The following is a 13,047-nucleotide window of genomic DNA, read 5'->3' on the forward strand; positions in this document are numbered from 1 at the left end:
CCATCCCCCAGAGCATCCTCTCACCCCACTTTTTGCAGGAAAAGAACGAACATAATCACAAAGATTAATGGAGCATCAATAAAGTATTTTAGGTACAAATGACCCACTTTTATGTACTGCCAGGAAAACTCAGCAAGGGTTTAAGAAGAAGAAAACCTGAAGTTCTTTTCCACTGAATTCATGTAGCTGGTGGTGATGAATTGATTGTTCTCTTTTAATGGCAGGGTCAGAAAGACAGAGAGGAAACATAGCTGGCTATATTTTTTATTAATTAGTAAACTGTTTTTTTTCTTCAAATATTCTATGTCATTGAGATGAATTATCTCCAGTCCCTCTCAAAGGATAACTCATCTTTCTAGAAGAGAGGGCAAGAGGGGCATAACAGAATGATTTTTCTTTCAGGAAGACAAAACATAAAACATTCTCTCTTTATAAAGGAAAGAGGAAAGGTATTGTATCTACGCCCCTCCCCGAGATTTTTATTCCTTGGAATTGTTTCTTAAACATATGTGCTAAAGAAAATCATCACTTTACCTTCAAAACTCAAACTGAAAATAGACTGGTAACTAATCCAATATTAGATCCTGCCTGAAACTCGAGAATCTCAAATTGTGAACTTATACCTATTTATCTAAGTATCACTATCAAGTGTAAATTAAAGTCACTTACTCAGTCTTGGCTACAAATTCTCACAAAGATCTGAATCTGGTCCTGTTATAATACAATTACTAGTTACTTCCCTGGTGACTCAGTGGTAAAGAATCTGCCTGCCAATGCAGGAGGCTCAGGTTCGATCCCTGGGTAGGGAAGATCCTCTGGAGAAGGAAATGGCAACCCACTCCAGTATTCTTGCCCAGGAAATTGGACAGAGGAGCCTGGCGGGCTACAGTCCCTGGGGTTGCAAAAGAGTCAGACATGACTTAGCGGCTAAACACCACCACAACAAACAACAAAACTTACAATTACTAACATCAGCTAATATGTAATGTTCAGTTTAAAGATATTTTTCCCCATGCCATCTAGTAGCCGATTTTTATTTAAAACCTTGGCGCAGCTACCATTTGATACAATTAGTAAGTAAACATTTATATGTGCATGTGTATGCCTGTGTGTATGTGTGTGTAATTCTGTGTGTGTGTGTGTGTCTACACAGTAAGGCCTCCTTCTAGACATCAGACTTCTGGGAATCCTCCACCACCCAGCCTAGAACCAGTCAAGCACCCAGAAATAAGAGAAAAATAAAACTTTACAGCAGTGTAATGAAAGGAATGTAACTGGCTTGTATTATAGGTAGAGGTTACCCTCAGGTATAAAGCAAAATAGCAGTTTACCAGGCATGTGACACACAGATTCCAAGGAGAAGTGGTAATTTATCTGAAGGGAAGAGACTCAATATCTATGAAAAACAGACAGTAAAAATAAAAATATGGCAGCTCAGACCATTTAGCACGGAGGCAAACAACTCTACGAAATACTTCAGTGGTCGCTGAGAAAATCACTACATTTCAGGGTGGCAGAACAGTGGGACTTTATAATTAGGACCCTGAGTAAGTGAATGCCCATCATTTAAGAATATTTTAAAAGATAGTATTAAGTGATATATTTTAGGAAGTTCTTTCACTAAAACTTTTTTTTTTTTTTACTTTCAAGGCTTCAGTTATCTGGAAAATAAAGTAATCTGAAACAACTTTTGTATTGTTTTACTTCAGGCAGTGTATTTTGTCTCTAACTTTCAAAGGTTTTTCTGAATACTGATTTGTCATGCTCAGAGAGGTTTCAAGGAAAGGAGATATCTTACACAGTATCATTATTCACATGCAGATTAAATTACACAATAGAGTTGATTTTGTAAGGATACCTTTTCAGATTATAGTATTATTTGCCCTATTAAAAACTGTACTTATTAATCTGTTGTACAAGTTTTACATTATACCACAGGGTTTCCTTCTCTGCATTTCTATAAAAAGGTGCCATTCTTAGCTTGTAATAAGTTATCCCTCATACTATTGTTATGTTATTTTAAAATCTGATGCACAAATGGGTATTAAGGCCTCCAAAGAGATCTGCATAAGGAATGGGAGGAACAGTGGCTTGAAACAAAAATTCCTGATTCATTAATTACTTGTTGAGCATCACAATATCATGGATGTAATCCAGCGGTTCTGGAATATGCTTAGAAGACAACAGAATAAGAAGATTTTGGAGTAGCTGAAATCTTTAACTCTCTTGCTTTGAAAATCTTCTGTCACAAGTCAGAAGGATAATGTCTCTTTTCACCCAATGAGAAAGCTGTTCTCACACAAGCATAATTAATCTTCTGACACGACGACAAAGAAATTCCTTAAAAGGATTTCTCTGATTTCCTCTCAAGACAGAAGACTGTCTTTATCCATCATCTGTTCTTCCTGATCCCTTCTTTTTGAATATCCCCATCAGCAGAATTGTCCATCAGAAAGGACAGCAGGAGGGAAGTCTCTGCATGATGGATAGGGCTCAATGCTCCGCAGGCCTATTTAAGTGTGAGCATCTATTGTTGCAAACTTACTTTACAGCAGTTAAACAAATATAATAGTCACCAATTCAACCATTGTGCAGCTTAGACTTGACTAAAACTAGTAAGTGAAGTTGGCTAATGACAAGGCACTGAGTTTGAAGCCAGATAAAATTTTGCAGTTAGCCTAATGTCTACTCAGAAAAAAAGAAAATTCTCCAAGTTATGCAATTAATTACATGCATAGATTAGAAAGTGTTATACACTATTCTGTATGTAGATGGCCATTCCCATCAAAAACTAAGAAAACTCAGGGACTTCCCTGGTGGTCCAGTGGCTGAGACTCTGCTCCCAATGCAGGAGGCACAGGTTCTATCCCTGGTCAAGGAACTAGATCCCACATGCCACAGCTAAGATCTGGCACAGCCAAATAAATTAATTAATTTTTAAAATACATATAAAAAACCCAAGAAAACTCTGATACTTGTTGTCCTAACAGTCACTCGGTACTTCTTAACCTACATCATGGTTATCTGGAAAGAACTCCCCCCAAACTATCTGTGCTGTTACCCAAAAACTCAGGTGTGGCAAAGGAAAAAGGGCTACAAACATGCCTCTAAGAATTTCTCTTCAGACTCATCCTAGGAAAGTTGTTTGAAGAAGAGATGTAGGTGTGTCTGTGTGTTCTTACTCCCATCTGTGAAAGAAAACCAAAACCTTTTGAGGCCCCTTGTGAGCACCTGCTGTAATACTTCCTTGGGAGAACGAACGAACCATTGTTGTGGGGAGTGCCACGGGTCAGTTCCAAGGAGAGGAGCGAAGCATTCTGGGCAAAGGAGACCCCACCAAGGACAATGCAGGCCTGGCCCCACTTAGAAAGCAACCTGAACAAAATGGAAACACATCTAGAAATCTCACTAAGCTGTAAGAGGACACTCGATATCAACAGCAGAGGTTACAGCATGCTCTGTGTTCTTTATCGATGCTGCCAAGAAAGGCCACTTAAGCCCAGACACCAGGACACACTGACACCATATGTCTGTTTGCACCACGATGACCTTCACTACTCAGTTCTGAGTGCACCCTATGAAAATATTTGTTTATCCTTCCAATTCCCAAACACTGAGGGCCAGTCCATAGGCCGGGGCCTGGCTCACTGGTGGTCTCCTGGCACTGTTAGAAGGACACTGTCCAATCCACTGTGGGGCTTCTTCTCCAGCTGAGCTGCCTCCTCCAGTGAAGGAGAGCAACTGACAGCTGATTCAAAGCCAGGACCCACATGTTCTGCAAAGAGTGGCTTGATTTCAGTTTTTCTTAAATTTTAGGTTACATTCAGGACCAGTTATCCTTTGGAAGATCTAAGAAAAATACCTTCTATCCAAGGACAAAGACTGAGGAAAAACCTTACAGATAAAGACGCTAAGAAATCTGAATAGAGAATATGGCCCAGAGTCTGAATGTAGAGAAGTTGGAAGCCAACAGAGGTAGAGAAAGTCACCCTGAGAGAGGGACAGATGGGGAAGGCAGGCAAGCAGCCCAGAGGGACTCTGAAATGTCCCCTCACCAGCCGAGGACCTACATATCTCTCAAGGGCCCATATCACCAACAGCTAGCTCCACTGTGCTGGTTAACAGTTCTTTGGTGAACAACTTGTCTTTGCAACAAGATTATGTGTGTTGGAGTAGGGGGGTGGGAGTCAGGGAAGGTAGCCAAGAATCAGTCCCCATCATTTTCATTTGCTAATTATATCATACAGCGTCTTCTCAAGATCCACAGACACTAACTGGTTCGAATGGAGATTGAATACCAGGTCATTAGTTCTGCTCAAGGCCAGGTGTGCAGGACCCAGGAATGGGACAGGTAAATCTTTCCATATTCTAGGGGTGAAAAAGCAATGAAGTCTTTGAGCTGAAGTCCAAGTTCAAGACAGAGAAAACAAACTAGTGGTTACCAAAGAGTAGAGGGAAGACTCAGGGCCAATTAGGGGTATAGGATTAAGAAATACAAACTACTATGCATAAAATACATAAGCAACAAGGATATGCTGCACAGCACAGGGAATTATAGCCATTATCTTGTAATAACTTCTAATGGAGTACAATATATATAAACACTGAATCACTATGCTGTTCACTTGAAACTAACATAATATTATAAATTAACTGTTTCTTAATTGCTAAGTCATGTCCAACTCTTTGTGACCCCATGGATTATAGCCCTCCAGGCTCCTCTGTCCATGGGAGGAATACTGGAGCAGGCAAGAATACTGGAGTGGGTTGCCATTTCCTTCTCCAAGAGATCTTCCCGATCCAGGGATCGAGCCCAAGTCTTTCACTTGGCAGGTGGATTCTCTACCAATGAGCCACTCTGGAAGCCCTTAAGTTACTAAGAACCATACTTCAATTTTAAAAAGTCCAAGTGCAATAGGAATATCCTCTTCCCTATAATGAACCTTGGAGCCAAATCCTTGACGAGAAGAACCTACCAGGGTATATGGGAGATCTGTGCCTTCCTCTTAATTTCGCTTAAAACCGCGCTAAACCTAAAACCTAAACCGCTCTAAAAAAGTAAAGTCTTTTTTTTTTAAAGCCAAAAACAAAACAAAACCCACCAGTGTTCACAGAACTAAGGGGAAGTCAAACATTTTATTCTTTTGCCTTTCAGACATATCTTTGTTAAGACAAGGATCAGTTATAGACTAATTATGTTAGAACTGCTTTTAGGTGAAGACGTGCATTGACTGGATCTGAGCTCCCCCACTTCCAAGGGTGTATACGATTCAGTCTCTCTTAGCCTCAATTAGCTCATCTGTGAAGTAGGAATAATAATGATGTCTACACCTTTCCGGGTGTTATTGTGAGGATTAAATGTAAATCCTGATACTTGGCAAACACTCAATACAAAATAATGGATGATTTGATGCTCTCTATTGTGCTTTTTCTCCCCTCATCCACACAACTCTCCTAGTAGGCACACCCAGCTCTATTTCTGAGAGTTTATATATATATATATACACACACACACAGGATACAGTGGCCTTTAGTGCCAAGGAAGGAGCAGACCCAATAGATGGAGCTAGATGAACACTTTGCAGCTACTGAGAGAAAGGAATGAGGAAATTAGGCAGAAAAAAAGCAGAGAAGAGCAGGGCAGGCCAGGGTGACACGGAGCCGGCAGCAGACAGTTTCTCAGGACTCTGTCTGAACCACCGAAGGCCAGGATGTGCCTCATTCTGCTCATCAGCTCAGCATCACCACCTGGTTTCCTGGTGCTCTCGGCCCTGTTGTCAGGTTGGGGTCTCCCTGGGATACACGAAGCACATTCTGTGCTTGCTTTTATTTCCACTCAATTCAACAAATACTTATTTTGTTCTCATAGTTGCCAAGCATTGTGACAGATGCCAAGGATAATCTGTGAATAAAACTGTACCATCGAGAAGTTCACGGCTCAGAGGGACCGACGTGACGATCACAGACAGGCTAAGAGAACATGTCCAGTGTCCAAGAAGCCTGGAGGGAGGGGGCAGCGCTGGGTTAGGACTTCTCGGATGAGCAGCAGTTTACATGACAGAGAAGGGGGTTTTCACGTCAAGAAACTGTGGGTGAAAGAAGTAGGTGTCACTTTGAATGTGTATCTGAGTCGTAGAGCATATGAAGGCAAAATGCTGAGAGGTTAGGCTACAGTGGAGCTAGGTTAAAAAGGCAATTAGGTTTTTAAAGAAAAAAATTTTTACAGATATGGGGCATCCTTAAAGATTGTTGGCAAAAGAGTGACATGATCAAATTCATTTTTTCGAAAAGACAATTCATCATAGAACCAGATGGAAGACCTTGGAATGGGAACAGGAAGAGGAACAATAAAAAAATGGAGAGTCTGGGAAGGACAAGATTAGAATGGTCTGGCAGAGGGCAGTGAAGGGCTGACAAGGAGATTGGAGATGAGACGTCATTTACTTAAGACTTGGGTAGGATGCTGAGTTGATGGGATTCAGTGCCTCATTGGACACAGAACATGAGAAGGCGAGGAGAAACCTTAGAGAGCTGGGAAGTTTCGAATTTGAGCACTTGAGTACATGTCATGCCATCAGAGGTGGTAAAGGAAGTCGCCCTGTTTCTGTGTATATGAACTTGCAGAATCCATGCCTGAAGGCCTTCTGTTTTTCTTATTTAACATCATGCTGCAGATTAATTTATTCATTAATTTTGGTTTTTGTATTTTTACGGGTTCAATGTGGATTCAGGTTTTCTCAGTTAATCTTTAATCGAATGTATTGACATAACTGCATAAATTTAAGGTACATGATATGTTAATTTGATACTTTTATGGACTGTCATATGATTGCCTAAAGGCTTTTTGCCTAAAGGTTTAGGCCACTAACACCTGGACTCCCCAGGAGAAAATTTAAGAATAGATTGAAACGTCAAGAAACTAACATTTTCCAATTTGTCTTTAATAAGGTATTCCTTTACTTCTTCATCCTGTCCAAGGAAATCCAATTACACCCACTAAAATAAATTCTAATTTCAACAGTTGCCCCAGAGATTCAAATTTCAAGGTTTATTTCATAAACTGAAAGGCTTGATGGATTTTGTGGCTAGACCAGTCTTTAAGGATGAAACAGCTACGTGAAAAAAGAGCCAAATGGGAAATGAGAAGACATTTGAAGAAAGAGCTGGGAAGTTTTTAAATGGGGAGAACTTGCTAAATGATCAGTTTCAAACATTAGAGGTCCAAGTCAAAGAAAACATGGATACTTTTTAGAAGGTATCAGCAGGCTTAGTCTCACATCATTGTTTTATGGGCATCTATATCAGATTAATCAGAGAAGGCAATGGCAACCCACTCCAGTACTCTTGCCTGGAAAATCCCATGGACGGAGGAGCCTAGTAGGCTGCAGTCCATGGGGTTGCGAAGAGTCGGACACGACTGAGTGACTTCACTTTCACTTTTCACTTTCATGCATTGGAGAAGGAAATGGCAACCCACTCCAGTATTCTTGCCTGGAGAATCCCAGGGATGGGGGAGCCTGGTGGGCTGCCGTCTATGGAGTCACACAGAGTTGGACACGACTAAAGTGACTTAGCAGCAGCTGCATATCAGATTAATAGATGATTTGTATCCACAATTCACTAACATGCTACAAATGTAAATAAAATGAATGATATTTTAATGAAAAGCAATTTGGTTTACTCTCTACCCTAAAGAATTGATGCTTCTGAATTGTGTTGCTAGTGAAAGTTCTTGAGAGTCCCTTGGACTGCAAGGAGATCAAACCAGTCTGTCCTAAAGAAAATCAATCCAGAATATTCATTGGAAAGACTGATGCTGAAGCTGAAGCTCCAATACTCTGGCCACCTGATGCAAAGAATTGACTCATTGGAAGAGACCCTGATGCCAGAAAAAATTGAATGCAAAAAAGAAGCAGGCGGCAGAGGATAAAGATGGTTAGATAGCATCACTGACTCAACAGGTATGATGAATATGAGCAAACTCTGGGAGACAATGGAGGACAGAGGAGCCTGGTGTGCTGCAGTCCATGGGGTCACAAAGAGTCAGACACGACTTAGCAACTGAACAACAAAGCATGATTACCCAGCATTCATTTTGATAAAAAGAATATAAGATCATTACTGAGAGTGGGGAAGGATTGTGGACTGGATGACTGGAGCTCCAGCACTCAGCTATCTTGGACCATGAGGTGTCTTTAGGAACAGAAGGCATACACAGTAGAGCAAAAGATGGAAAGAGCCTGGGACCATCTCAGGCCCACATCGTTTCCCCTGGGAGTTCCTAACCATAAGAGAGAGATGAAATCTATTTTATTTAAGCCACTATTTCTTAGCTCATTGTCAAACAATTCCAACAGAAACAGTTCCTCTTAACATTTTTCCTACATAGTCTTAGGGTCTGCTTTTTGTTTGTTTAGCTTTTGTATATGTCTGTGCAAATTCTCTCACAACGAGTAGGTATTATATTGTACACACTGAGCTTTTTTTGAATCAGTTTATGATGTTATGCTAAAAATAATCTATGACATAATCTTTGAAGATTACCATAGAATTCTTCAATATGAATGTGCCATTATTATATAATGAATTCTCTGTTTGAGGAGGTTTAGTAAGTAATTTTACTTATCAACAGTCTCACTCAATTTATTGTAATTCATTGAGGATCAAAATTTATATGGCTATATCTTCACAGCAAGCAAGCACAATAAATATTTGCTGTCATATAAGGTTGAGCTGTGTGGCCATTATTTCACTCAATTCAGTTTTTAAGTGGGATTCAAGCATAGAAGAATGGTACAGAGAGAAATCCAGCAGGTATTGAGCTATTTGTCCACCAAAGATGGAGAACAGCAGAGACTGCTGCCAATCTGAATAAATTTATGATAATATTTTATCAAAAAGCCTCAGAACTAGAAGGTTCGCCCCCACAAAACACCGTCTTTATAAGCTCAGTAGCAACTTTTCTAGCCTAATTGGGCAGCAATCTGTAAGACTTAGATAGAATTTCTCTACTAATTAGGTGACATCAGGAAACTCAAAAACTATAAATTTATGTCTAAAGATCAGCAAAACACACCTTTACCAACATTTTTATTTAAAATCATTCTCAAATTCCAGTGAGTGTCCTGAGAGTGATAAAAAGTCAGTCTGTGTACCGAGTCATCAGAATCTACAAACATACCACGAGGTAGTGAGAACTGCTGTTGAGAACTACAACCCTGGAAGCCCTGAGGAGTCCTCATATGCACGAGCCTGGTGGGCTGCCGTCTACAGGGTTGCACAGAGTCGGACACGACTGAAGTGACTTAGCATCAGCATCAGCTTATGTCTGGTATAGTCTCCTTCTAGAGCAAGAAAATGGACTAATTCCCCTTGGACATATTTTCAAAAGTAAGTGTTGAAACAACAAAAGTCTTCTGCTTGATTGTATACAAAAATCTCCAGTTACCTAAAATTTCTAGTTACTTGTTATTTTAGCATATGAATAGTTGCTATTGTTGTTCCGTTGCTAAGTCGCGTCTGACTCTCTGCAACCTCATGGACTGTAGCACAACAGGCTCCCCTGTCCTTCACAGGCTCCCAGAGTTGGTGATGTCATCCAACTGTCTCATTCTCTGCCACCACCTTGTCCTTTTGCCTTCAATCTTTCCAGGCATCAGGGTCAGCTCTTCGCATCAGGTGGCCAAAGTATTAGAGCTTCAGCTTCAGCATCAGTCCTTCCAATGAATATTCAGGGTTGATTTCCTTTCGGATTGATTGGTTTGATCTCCTTGAAGTCCAAGGGACTTTCAAGAATCTTCTCCAGTTGTCTAGATTTGTCATAGCATTTCTTCTATGGATAAAGTGAAAGTGAAGTCGCTCAGTCGTGTCAGACTCTTTGAGATCCCATGGACTGTAGCCTACCAGGTTTCTCTGCCCATGGGATTTTCCAGGCAAGAGTACGTGAGTGGGTTGCCATTTCCTTCTCCAGGGGATCTTCCCGACCCAGGGATCGAACCCAGGTCTCCCACATTGCAGGCAGATGCTTTACCCTCTGAGCCACCAGGGAAGCCCCTCTATGGATAAACTATCTTTTAATTTCATGGCTGCAGTCACCTTCCACAGTGATTTTAGAGCCCAAGAAAATAAAATCTGTCACTGCTTCCACTTTTCCCCCTTCTATTTGCCATGAAATGATGGGACTGGATGATTATAGGAATAACTTTTCCCTAGAACATTGTAGAAATAGGAATGGATCTGCACTCAACCTCTCACAAACCAAGTTCTCTAACGCAGCTTTTTTACTCTTGCCCAGAATGGCTAGGATAATACAGTGCTGTTTCCATTAGGTTCAGTAAACATGAACTGAACAGCTGTGTGCTGAGTGTAGAGTCATTTCATTAAATAGCGTTTGTAAGAAGCATGAAGTATGTACACATCCAAATTTTCCAACAATTCAAATACAGTAACAACTTCTCTCTCTAGGGGTCACTGACCCAAAATTATCAACTACTGGAAACACAATCCAGTGTCTACAAGCCAGCAAGCAAGTATACAAACAGACACAACAGATAGTACAAAGTTCACATGCTAAACGCATTTGCACTTCACTCAAGGGAGCCACTCAGGCACTCACTCAAATTCATTTCCTCTCATTTTAGACAGGTGGAGGAAATTTGCTTATATGATTCCTAGAATTTGATAGATTAATAATGAGTAAGATGCCAGGGACAAGGATAATGATAGTAAAACAAAACAAGAGGTAACCCTAAATCCGATACTGACAGTGAAGACACAAAAAATAATTTCAAAAGAAGATGAGGAGAACTTAAAATACACAATAATCTGGAGCCATTTAGTTTAGGAGTACATGTTTCTAGTCTGTCACTTGGCCCAAAACTAAGATGTTGAAAATAATCAAAGTAATCAATAAACTAAAGAATCTAAAATAACCTTTTGAAAGAGGACTATAAAATTGTTATTTCTTAAAATTTAAGAATCTCATAAAATAAATTACAAAGGTCTTTTACAACTAAAAAACTCTATACATTCATGATTCTCTGGAAAAATCAGGAATTATTTTCCAATAATGTGGGTTATATACATTTAAAAATTTAATACCATGTGTTTTTGTTTTTCTCCCTTTCTCACTAATCTGAATAGTATCTTTTCTTCTGGTATGTCATCTAGTTAGTTGCTTGTATGTTCATAAAACATTACGTATCTCTTATAACTTCTAAGTTATATGGAAACCCACAATGATGATAAATCAAATTGATAATAGTGGCCATCTTTATTTTGAATGCTTCTAATATTTCCCCATTAAGCATGAGGCTAGTTTGGGGTTGGACACAGAATATCTCATGCAAAGGAATAGTGCATAATGCATTGGATGTATCCATCTCTTGTTATTATTTTAGGAGTTTTCAACCAAGGGCATCTGTTGAATTTACAAAGTATTTTTTCAACATCTGTGGAGAAAATAATATGCTATTTCTTTGAGGCAGAAAAATTTTTGAACAATTCTAGAATTCCTAGAATAAGCCCCACTTGGTAACATTATATCATTCTTTTAGAATGCTTTTGAATTACCTGTAGTTATCCATTTTATGCTATCTTTTGGGGGTTTTAATACCACTGTCATGATAGCATCATAAAAATAATGAAAAATAAAATAAATAAAAAAAGCTTTTCTTCTTTCAGCTAGTTTAGATGTAACTGAAGAAAGTCACTGTGTGTGTGCCTACTCAGTCGCTATGTCGTGTCCCACTCTTTGCGACCCCATGGACTGTAGCCTACCAGGCTCCTCTGTCCATGGGATTTTCAAGGCAAGAGTACTGGGGTGGGTTGCCATTGCCTTCTCCAGAGGATCTTCCTGACCCAGGGATTGAACCCAGGTCTCCCACATTGTAGGCAGATGTTTTGCCATCTGAGCCATCAGGGAAGTCCTACAGTATAAGATTATAAGGACTTGAGGCATAATTCTCTCACATTATTGGTGCAGTGGTAAATAATTCACCTGTCAATGCAGGAGATGCAAGAGATATGGGTTCCATCTGTGGGCTGGGAAGATCCTCTAGAGTAGGAAATGGCAACCCACTCTAGTATTCTTGCTTGGGAAGTTCCATAAACAGAGGAGCCTGGCAGGCTACAGTCCATGAGGTCAAAAAAGAGTTGGACAGGACTAAGCACACACACACACACACACACACACGCACACACACACACACACACACACATAATCCTTACTTAGAAGACTTAAATGTAGACAGTAGAGTTAATAACAATAGAATCTCTTTTCATTGCAATGACTGGAATCCCTGACTGTCAGGTTAACAGAAAGAAGCAGTTAAATAGGGTGTGCAGGATTGGACTTTACCAATTTGGTTAACCTAGGAAATACTAGGGCTTCCCTGGTGGCTCAGATGATAAAGAATCCTCCTGCAGTGCAGGAGACCCAGGTTCAAATTCTGGGTCGGGAAGATCCCCTGGAGAAGGGAATGGCAACCCACTTCAGTATTCTTGCCATGGACAGGTGAGCGTGGCGGGTTACAGTCCATGGGGGTCACAAAGAGTCGGACACAACTGAAAAACTAACGCTTTCACTCTTCAGGAAATACATTTCCCCAAATCCTCTTCTCCGAATGGTTCTGGATTAGCGTTGGCGGATGTGGAGGACACCGGTGTGAGATTCGGAGGTGGGAGTGAGGGAACAGCCATTACCGGTGGAAAGTCGCTGCAGTCGGAAACCATGGCAGATGGGTGCCAAAGCGGGTCCTCACTTGTTCTCTCTTCTCTCTTCCACATCCAGCTTTTCGTCCTCACTCCTGGCTGACAGCCGCTCCAGGCCTACCAATGCTGGCTGCTGCTCCTCCGAGGCGGCGACACTGAGGCTACAGCTCCCCACAGACCTCTCCCTGAGGCAAGCTCCCACCTCAGAAGCAGACCTCGCCGGGCACACGCTCCCGTTCGTCCACCCACATCAGTATTTCAGACGACTGGTCAGGGACTCCGTGAGCCTCTGCTCCCCCGTTCAGACTCTTTCCCAGCTCCTTCCACATTTGTTCA

The 13,047-nt window shown here is 40.8% G+C and overlaps 1 protein-coding gene across 13 annotated transcripts in view; it reads right to left on the reverse strand.

The window, feature by feature from the left end:
• The window catches only part of GREB1L (GREB1 like retinoic acid receptor coactivator), a 245,933-nt gene that overhangs the window by 145,605 nt on the left and 87,281 nt on the right, over positions 1 to 13,047 (reverse strand). The window contains exon 1 of one of the 13 annotated variants that reach the window (XM_061399776.1): positions 1 to 9,658. This exon is cut by the window's left edge and continues 22,901 nt beyond it. The exons of the other annotated variants lie outside the window; for them this stretch is intronic. The gene's annotated coding sequence lies outside the window, so the exon portion shown is untranslated. Of the gene's footprint in view, positions 9,659 to 13,047 lie in introns of those variants that run through there. 13 annotated transcript variants of the gene reach the window in all.

This window comes from Bos javanicus, chromosome 24 (genome assembly GCF_032452875.1).
Source record: "Bos javanicus breed banteng chromosome 24, ARS-OSU_banteng_1.0, whole genome shotgun sequence".
Taxonomy (NCBI): Eukaryota; Metazoa; Chordata; class Mammalia; order Artiodactyla; family Bovidae; genus Bos; species Bos javanicus.